Raw genomic sequence first — 10,304 nt, 5'->3', positions numbered from 1 at the left:
AGAGAAGGAGTTTACAATGAAACCTTTAATGACTTCTCTTTGTACCATCTGACTTAGGATTAAATCTCACATAGGCAAAGGTCCTAGAATCAGCTTTTCAGACAAGATTGCAGAGTTCATAGCAAGTAAGGACACAACCTCTTGCCTACCTCCTGTGCACATCAATCAAGCACAGCTTTCTTGACAAGCTGGTCACCAGGGTCTGCTGCACAGCAATGTGTACTCCAGACTACCTGCCACTCAGTTCAGACACACCAAACCCTGTTTAGCCTACAAGAGTGGCATCTCTGCTCCTTTCCAGGTAAAGCTGCTATCTTGCAAGAAAAGGGGTAAACCATTCATATCACCCCCCAAAGGAAGCTTAAAAACTAGCATCGCAATTCACATTACTGACCATTGGATATACGATGGTAATTCCATGAAGGGGTCCTCACATCCAGAGGGTCCAGGCAGGACAATATGCTCTGGGATAACGAAGTGTCAGTGCTGCACTGGTCTGTGCTGTAACACAAGAAGGAAACTGAGTCTGATTATGCTCAGTCAAAAATTGGTAAAGATGTCTTCCACAGTATTCTCTCTCTAGACTCTTTGCCAAAGAGGTCAATGTCACCAGGTCTTCCTTAGGAGTACCTCAGATGAATTGGGCAAAATGGCTCCCTCCTAGAGAAGGAAATTGGGGTAGGAAATGTAAAGATCCATGAATCACATTCTATACAGAAATCAATGCCCAATGTGTTCATGAGATTGGGGTGGCTTGACTTCTAGAAGTTGTTAACAAATGTCCTAAAGTGGTCTCAGAGGCAACTGCCAGGAGGTACGGTGTGATTTCCTCAGGACACAGTAATTGAGTCAATTTACTTGAAAGCTTGGACTATACCCCTTGGTTTCACTAATCATACTGAAGAACTCCAAAAACTATTCCCCTGGAATTCTCCAACTAGTCATCACAACTATGGTTCTACAGCTCAAGGCAAACCTTAGCAACCCCAAGGATACTACAAAGAGTGCACTGAAAAGGCATCTCTATATAGTGCCTGCAATAAACCTGCTCCTTGCTATTCTGGAGGCAAACTTTACTCAGTCCAAATTAATCAAATGCCAATTTCAGAGTTACCACTGAAAAACTAATAAAACAATTATCATCCAAGTGGCACTCTGAATTGTCATCGTGTCAGAATTTACTATTAAATCTTAAATTTTCCTAGTTATATGAGACCTTTTTTTCAAAGAATCCAGGAATAGGACTGCATTTTGTAGATGTATGGAATTACATAGTCAAAAAACCTTGCAGAAATAACCACTGACGATCTAATGAAATCAGTTACAGGAATGGTGGAAAATAAAAAGTGTAAAATCAAAAAATTTTATGTCACTTTCTAAAGTTACCAATATTACTGGTATTCACCCTACCTAAGACAACATGAATGTAATCTATAGTTACCCTTCTGCTGAGCCAAACAAGAATTTTAAGCTATTTAACAGCTCTTGAATTTCTACCATGTTTTAGTTATGAGGGTAATCACTTTCTCACCTATAGGAGTAATATTTTCTATGGCCCTTACCTCAGCAAAAATAAGTCTGGCATCTGGAAAGCACAGTAGTCCTTGACGTCAGGTGTCTGGGCCATATCCACAACAAACGAAATCAGAATCTCTGGTGGTGGCAAGGGGGAGGACTGGACATGGAAATGCTTCTAAAAGTTCCCCAGGTGATTCTACTGTGCAGCCAGTGTTGTGAATCACTGTAATGAATGAACAGCACTGTGCTAAACACAGTAATGAAAATAAGCACCTAGTAATCTATTCCTTGCCCCTAAGGAATCTGCCCTGGAGGAACAATACAACTTATCTTGTGCCTATCTACTAATTTCCCCCTTCCCTGAAACTTCACCCACAGGCTGCCACAGGAATGGGCTTAGGCAGTGGTCTGTACCAAAAATCACTGACCCTGCTAACCACACTGATTAAATGACTGGATATACAGTTCAAGATAAGACAACCAAATCTCTGAACGTTTGGAATTAAGATCCCAAAAGTCTAATTCAGTCGTTTGGCGGTAGTTGAGCTGAAAGAAAACTGAAATGATAAGGCAGAGAGACAAGGGAAGAGTACGAAAGTAGATATTCCTGGGAAAGAGTCAAGAGGGGTACTGTATGATCCTGAGAACTGGAGAGAGAGAGAGAGAGCTGTCTAGGCTTCTGACAGGTTCCAGTGCATACCCTGCAAGGCCCATTTCTTGGATGCTGTAGGTTTATAATACCTTCTCCTTATTTTAAGCTAGTTGAGAGAGTCTCTGCTCCTTGCAATAAAAAATGCTCCTTTCTCCTCTTCATATTCTGGGTCCCAATTTGATTCCCACGTGATCTGTGAGCCCTCCACATCCTTCTCTTGTCTCCTGAAAACAGTAAGAGCAATAAGAGTTCAGATAAATGGGAAACTAAAGGGTTGAGGAGTGGTCTGGGAGGCTTTACAGATCAGGTGGGAACTGCACTGGGACCTAAAATATGGAGGGGGAAAGAGAGCTCACTCCAGGTGAGGGAAAGAGCAAGCACAAAGTCACAGAAGCAGAAATGTACCAAAGGTGAAGCCTACGCTTCAGGAAGAGGCACACTGGAAAATTAATTTAGCTTGGTGGGGATGAACCCGATTAAAGGCCAGACATGCTAATTCAATGGTCTTCTACTCCTTAGTTTCTCCTGCATGTAAAAAATCCTGATGCCCAGTACTTTTAAATAAATGCTTTCTAAATTCTTAAATACATACCATCTGTCCCACTACTCTAGGGGAAATGCACTAATAATAACAAACCACCAAAAAGTAATAAACAAGAGAAAAGCATTGATAGAAAGGAACAGACAACGCTTGCCAGTTTCTGTTAAAAACAGTTTATTTTTTACACATCAATGGACTCTTATAGCTTATTTTATTCTCTGTATACTTTGGCAAACGTTGGTTATTTTGAGACTATGTTTTACTTCTATTATCAAAGTAATTCTTTTCTTAACAAAATTTTAAACTTAGTTGCATCTTCACATACATAACTAGTGTAATGGTCATAGCCTATAACCATTATTAGTGACAGGAAATAGTGTATTTTAGTATTAACTATAATTAAAAAGCATTTTGGATAATATTGGTTAAATGCTGTGAATTCAACAGTGGTATTTACCATCAACTGGAAATAATTAGAGTAGGGTTCTAAGTATTAAGAGATCCTTTAAATTCAAGCACTTTCTCATCAGTGATGTAGACCTGGAGTCAAGGTGTGAAGCCACAGGCAAGGCTAACAATCAGCCAATATGCATCAGAGTACCAGCCCCAGCCTGAGCTGTACCAATAGCCCAAGAGTGACTCTCACCAGGTCACTTCCAATGATCTTCTTTACATTCAGTATCTTCCTATTTATACTAAACGCGTCCTTAAGTTAAAAATGGCCCAAGCTGGATGGGCTCTTGGAAATTAGTTGATATTTTACTAATGAAACAAGATAGTTAATTGTTGGGCTTAAGGGGAATGCTGAATTTGCTTTAAAAAATACTTTTTTTCTTCCAGCTAATAGCTCCATTGCTTTACTAAAATGACTTTTAAAAATCTTGCGTTCTTTTCCCTTAGAATACAGGCAGGAGCAGCCTGTGCAAAGCCTGCCTGCTCCATACGTCAAGCAGTGTTTGTATATATTTCGGCGTATCCAAGCAAGGGCTTTTTAACTTTCCACCCTACGGACGGAGCTGTACTTTCCTGAACGGCAGCCAGGAAAAATCTTGGAACTTTGGCAGGAAGACTGTGGGAAGCCTGGTGCAACACCAGGCTGAGATCTGGAGCAGAGGCTTTCTACAAAGGCAGAGGAGCGAAACACCTCCCTTTGTTTAGCTCTACATATGAGTACAAATGGAGCCCCCAGATTGCAATCAGGCCCTATTGTATAAACTTGGGGTTTCCATGCCATACAGCATTTTTGGCACCAAGTACCTTATTATTTTTCAGCTGGAAAACCAATTAGCATTCTTTTTATATCTGGGTGTTAGTACTTGGGACTTAGAGAGATTTTTTGGCCACCAGCCCACATGGCTGTAGTCTCTTGGGCAATGCCTGACAAATTAAGATAAAACTGTTACTTCATGTTTTCCTACAAAGAGAAAACAAAAACTGTTTCCTGCTCTTATTAATTGGATGAAGTCAATTTCCACATTTAACAAATAAAAAGGTAGGCATAATCAGGGTGTCAACCCAGGGCTCTTATCTCTCCCCAAGCTGGTTCCTCTGCAGGAATGTGAGAGTATAAGAACTGTCAGGTTCTGACTAAGCGTTCCTTCTCTTGGAAAAAATCCCCATGGCCAACAGAGGCCTCTGTCCAGTGGATAGGCTGCGACCACCACGAGGTCACCCTTTGCCCCCTCTGGCATTTTTTCCCCCACAAGTTTGAGCAATGGGATTTACCTGGAGAGAACTATGAGGAGATTCCAGCCCTGTCAAGTGAATTAGTCATAACAGTCAAGAGGGTACTGCCCAGTTTGAAAGAAATAAACAGAGCCAAAAATTTCCCTATCTTGAAAGCAGAGCAAAGAAAAGTTCACACTCTAGGAATGCAACTTATGATTAGAGAAAACCATATCTGGGCTGCTGTCTCAGAATATCTGAGCATGTGCGAGAAGAGGAGGAAAAGGGGTTGAAATTGTTGTGAGAGGTGCCCATCCTATAAAGTATTCCCTTATGATAAACAAGCCTTGCCATGGCGACACAACCTAATGCCACAAGTCAGAGGAATATGGCCCTCCAGTGAGCAGACCACATTTGGGAAAACCTCCAGGATGATGCAAAATATTTAGAAGGAAAGTGGTGAAACAAACAGAAGGAAAACACAGCATCTGACTGCAGTTTGAAGACAAAAATATGTTGGGTGCAAAAATCAGTTTGGGTGTAGTTACAACAGTGTTTTTGTGTTGTTGGCACTAAATGTACATCTCTTTGCTAGAAATGGCCTGAGGGGTCTGTTGCTTCCCTTAAAGACTTTCTTTGTAAACAGTGCGTGGTGGCATCCTTAAAAAAATGCACTTGAAAGACTTCTTTAAAGAATTTTCACAGAACATTTTCTTTGCAACAAATTCTGTTCTGGAGCTATATTACTTAACAAGGGGGCTGTGTTCTGAGTCATATGGAAATTAATTATCTTATTGCTAAATTTGTTATCAACAGCATAAAATGATCATCTGTAATAATCTAAGGGAGTAACTAGAAAATGTCCAATTTTGCACAGGTAAAGAAGCATTAGAATTGAGGTTCTAGACACCAGACGTCACACATTGCCCTACGTACGAGGTGACCATACATTCCAATTTGTCAAGACAGTCTCAGCTTACTCCAATTATCCAGGTTTAGTTACTAATAGTGCCCCTTTCACTCACAAAAGTGGTTTGGATAACAAATAATTTAGAGACCCTACTCCTGCAGAGACCAAGAGTCTTCTCTCTATCCTCCAGGGATACCAGTCTGATGCTTTATCAATCTCAGAACATACAAGCACTTATAAAAAAGGGAGGGGAAGGGAGAGTTGCTGCCATTTTGCAAAGAGTAATCCTCAACAGTTTGGCTTCACCTAAAAGAAGCATAGAAGGACCATGGACAAAATCAACTTAGGGGAAGTGAGAGAAAATGTCCATCCATAGAAACCCCCTAAGGAAGCCTTCAGGAGTACCTGGGGGCTTCTTACTAGATTATATACCAAAGTCTAAACAAGTGTTTCTTTGTCAAATCCTAGAAGGCAGGCAGTCATTTCAAAAGCAGACATGCATACTGCCTCTTTTTCTGCCTTGTAGTCTAGAATGTATCACTTAGATATTCCAAATCAGAAAGTGTTCAGCCATTTTTATATCGCCACCAGCCACACTGCTGGGCTGCAGCTATTTGGATCAGAATGGAAATGCTTTGATCTCTTTTACATCTAAGTTTAACTGTGGCTTGGGCCCAAAAGGTGGACTAATTTTGGCAACTTCCCCTTTACACTTTTATCTGAAGATAAAAGGAACACTTGGAAGCATAAACAGAAGGTGTATTTCTGTAGGACCAAGGGCCACCACATCAAACAAACGAAACTATAGAAGCTTATGCTGAATATTAGCTCTGTTTCATCAGCTCTACTCACTCCCTCATTCACTGGCAGCCAGTAGGATCATTTCCTTCCATTGTAAACATATAAAGATAATATAACATTAAAGAACTTAGAAAAGAAAGAACATTTCCATCACAGTGATTTTCATTTTCACAGAAAAATTTTAAAAATTGAAAACCATGTTCCTTAAGTTATAAATTTATTATACTGGCCTTAGATTCAGGAGTCCAAGGTCCTTTTGCATTCTCTGCAAATATCTGGGTGACGGGAGATGCTGGAGCAGCCATTCTCCTAACCTCCTTGTGTCTCAATGCTCTGGGCTTTAGTCAGGAATTTATAGATTGATAAACTCAGTTAGAATGGAACACAGGCCCCTATGGGAAGACAGCTTGGAGCTCCAGAGAGGAATCATGGCTTCCCAATGACTTCTGCACTACACAAATTATTCATTTGAGGACTAAATGAGAGCAATTCAAGAGCTCAGGGGGTTTAATGACCTATTTGATCTTATAGTCGGAGCTGTAGTCCATTCAAGCATAGGTCAAGGTACACTGGAGTTCTAAAAGTGAGGAGGTGGTCTCTTTACAGGAACATATATCTGAGTGCACAGAGGCAGTTTAGCTGGATGCAAATCAGATAGGCTCTGAGCAAAGGTATTGGGCACATAATTGCCAAAGCAGTGCTCTCGCTAAGAACAAAAATCACCATATTGGAAGGAGAGATTTCAGACTTTTCCTCACCAATATCTAAGGAGACAAGTGAGTTTCTTGAAGGGCCCTTAGGACACACAGGACCCAGCTAAGAGAATATGACACGGCTTAAACATACCAACTTGGCCAACTGCCCCACTATAATGATTTGACAAATGGAGATAAATCAACCAGGCTAGTGATGGACAGAGTTGATGGAAGGTAATATGGCAGGAATTTATGGATTAAAAGGTACAAATACAGATAATTGAAATAATACTGGGAGTCACTTTTCGTGGGTCATCAGGTGGCATCACAGTACTCATTTGTTTGCCGAAAAAATATTTATTAATTTTTATTCTTTTGAATGAAATTACCTTTTTGTTTTCTTACATTGTTGGCTTAAAAGTTGGGGGAGTAGTACCACGCTATTTGAGTTTTCAGTGGTAAAGTTTTCCCAGGTTTCTGGATAAGGGGATGTGACTCAAGCATGAGAAATGTGAAAATCCCATCAACATTTCCTGGCCATCTCAGAAATCAGGATCCCACGTAAAACTTGAGAGTTGCATTAGATCATATCTAAAATCCCTTCCAGCAATGCAATTTTGCATAACAAGGACCTAAACTTTCTTAAAGAATTTCTTTTTATGCCCATTTCAACACCCTCCAGACAAGGAAAATTGGTAGCAAAGCCAGAGGCCAAGAGAAAAATGTAAGTACAGAGAGGCCCAAACCACATTAGTGACAGACATGTGATTCTCAAACCCTCCTTGAAGCAGCTGTCTATCATGTGAAAAGAGTTTGAGCTACTAGGCCTGATCTTCCTTGAATACTCGTCTCTTTGATTTAAAAAACTTTTTTTTTCAGTTAAACGAGAAACACATGAATATATTCTCACAGTAGAAGAATCAATCCATACAAAAGCATATAGAACAAAAAAATAAACACAAAGTATTTGTACATTTATGGGCCATATACATTTATACACGATTCTATTATGCTATGGCAACTTCTTTTTACCCGGGTCTTAAAGAATTTTCTATTTTAATATGTACAGATGTTATTCTTCCTCTATAACAATGGAATGTTCTGTAATTTTATTACTGTCTCCTTTGTTGGTGATATTCTGTTTGTTTCTACTATTTGCCATTATAAAAGAGAATATTTTTGTAAACGTGTTTTACTATGAGTGAGTATTTCTGTGGGACAGATTCCTAGAAGTAGACCGCAAGGTCAAAGATTAGGGTTACTTGAAATTTTGGTAAATATTATCTAATTTACACATGCTGAGCTTCACATGTATGCCATATGCATTTCTCTTGTAAATGGTCCTTTGTATCCTTTGTCTATCTTCTATTTGGTTCTTTGTGTTTTAAATATTCATATGCAGGCACCTTTTATATATTGCAAATCTTTTATACCTGTTGCAAATATTTCTGCTAGTCTGTAGCTTATCATTTAACTTCTTTTTTATTGTTGTCTCATAGAAGGTTTTTGTTTTTATGAGGTCAACATTATAAATAATTTCTTATATGACATATTAATTTTGTGTATTACTTAGGAAAGCCTTCCCAATTCCCAGAGTTATGAATTTTTTCTATATTCTCTTCAAATACTTTTATAATTTGTTCTTAACATTTATTCTCATTAGTCTCTCCAAAAGGTATCTTTGCTTATGATATGAACAATGAGTTTAATTTTTTCCCAAAAGGAGAGCCAATTGTCATAATGTGATGAATTGAGAAGCTTTGAACACTTTACTAATTAGAGATGACATCTTTACTTAAACTATATTTTTGGATTTCCATTCTAGTTTTTTCTACCAATGTGTTTGTCTATTCCTACGCCAAAATGCACTGTTTAAATTGCCTTATATTATGTTCTTCTTATTAGTAGTAGTTCAAATCCCATGATTCTCTTTTCTAAAAATGTAACTTGCTAAGCATTGCTGTTCTTTCTTTCATACGTGCTTGAGAACCAGCTCGTCAACATCTTCACAATGTTGAGTTTTCCCATTGAGAAATATGGAATAACATTTTATTTATGTAGATTTTTAAACACCCTTTTCATAAAAATCTTGCACATTTCCTATTTATTTCTAAGTATAAAATGGATTTTGTTGCTATTATGAATGAGATCCCATTTTCTAACTGAGTATTGCTAATATTAAGAAAGTTATTGATTTTTGTATATTGAGTTTTATATCTGATCACCTTACTATACTCTTAAAGTACTCTCTTAAAATTCTAACAGTTTTTCTTATCATCCTCCAATTTTCTTGGTAGAAAACTTTATATATTTCTCAAATTAATTGTTGGGAGTGAGTAAAACTTGAAACACCTGTTTTTTAAGATTAACCAATCAAAGTAATCCTTTGAGAGTGTTATAGACTGAATGTCTGTGCTCACCCTCCACAATTCATATGTTGAAGTTTTAACAACCAATGTGATGGTATTTGAAGATGGGGTGTTAAGAGTGTAATTAGGTCATGAGGGTGGGGCCCTCATGATAGGATTAGTGGTCTTATAAGAATAGGAAGAGAGAGAGAGAGAGAGAGACCTCTTCCCAGTGCATGTACCAAGGAAAGGACATATGAGGACCCAGCAAGAAGGTGGCCATCTACAAGCCAGGAAGACTACTCTCATAGAACCCAGTCATGCTGGCACCCTGATCTCAGACTTCCAGCCTTCATAACTGTGAGAAAATAAACCACTGTTGTTTAAGCCACTGATTCTATAGTGTTTTTTTCATGACAGCCCAAGCTAAGACAGTGAGTTTATGTTATGCTAGGCATACTGGGATTATTACTGGGACCCCAGTAAGAAAGCATGTAACACTTACTTGTTAAACTTACAGTTTAATACTTTGAAATTATGGTTTGCTTGCTTGTTTGGGATTTTTTGGTACAGATCAAATACTACATTCTTTTCCTAGTAGGCTCATCCTACTCTTCCCCAACATACACAAAAAGATTTTCAAATTTAATAGCTGTTTTCAATTTCTAATGCTTGTAAATAGGTCACCATTAAAACTTACAATCAAGAATGTATAATTTGTGCTCACTTCAGCAGCACATATACTAAAATTGGAATGATACAGAGGAGATTAGCATGGCCCCTGTGCAAGGATGACACGTGAAGTGAAGCGTTCCATATTTTTATGAATGGATAAAGAAGATGTGGCACATATATAAAATGGAATACTACTCAGCCATAAAAAGAAACGAAACTGAGTTATTTGTAGTGAGGTGGATGGACCTAGAGTCTGTCATACAGAGTGAAGTAAGTCAGAAAGAGAAAAACAAATACCATATGCTTACATATATATATGGAATCTAAAAAAAAAAAGGTTCTAAAGAACCTAGGGGCAGGATAGGAATAAAGACATGGACGTAGAGAATGGACTTGAGGACATGGGGAGTGGGAAGGGCAAGCTGGGATGAAGTGAGAGAGTGGCATGGACATATATACACTACTAAATGTTAAATAGATAGCTAGTGGGAAGCAGCCA

General features: G+C 38.5%; 1 non-coding gene across 1 annotated transcript; it reads left to right on the top strand.

The window, feature by feature from the left end:
- The first annotated feature begins 9,849 nt into the window (after positions 1–9,849).
- Positions 9,850–9,953, top strand: LOC116759948. Its single transcript, XR_004351608.1, has one exon. It is a non-coding gene; the product is annotated as a U6 spliceosomal RNA (small nuclear RNA).
- The last annotated feature ends 351 nt before the right edge of the window (positions 9,954–10,304 follow it).

The sequence above is a fragment of the Phocoena sinus genome, chromosome 9 (assembly GCF_008692025.1).
Source record: "Phocoena sinus isolate mPhoSin1 chromosome 9, mPhoSin1.pri, whole genome shotgun sequence".
Classification (NCBI taxonomy): Eukaryota; Metazoa; Chordata; class Mammalia; order Artiodactyla; family Phocoenidae; genus Phocoena; species Phocoena sinus.
The sequence above is the reverse complement of the archived record's forward strand: the minus strand, read 5'-3'. Positions and strand labels throughout refer to the sequence as shown.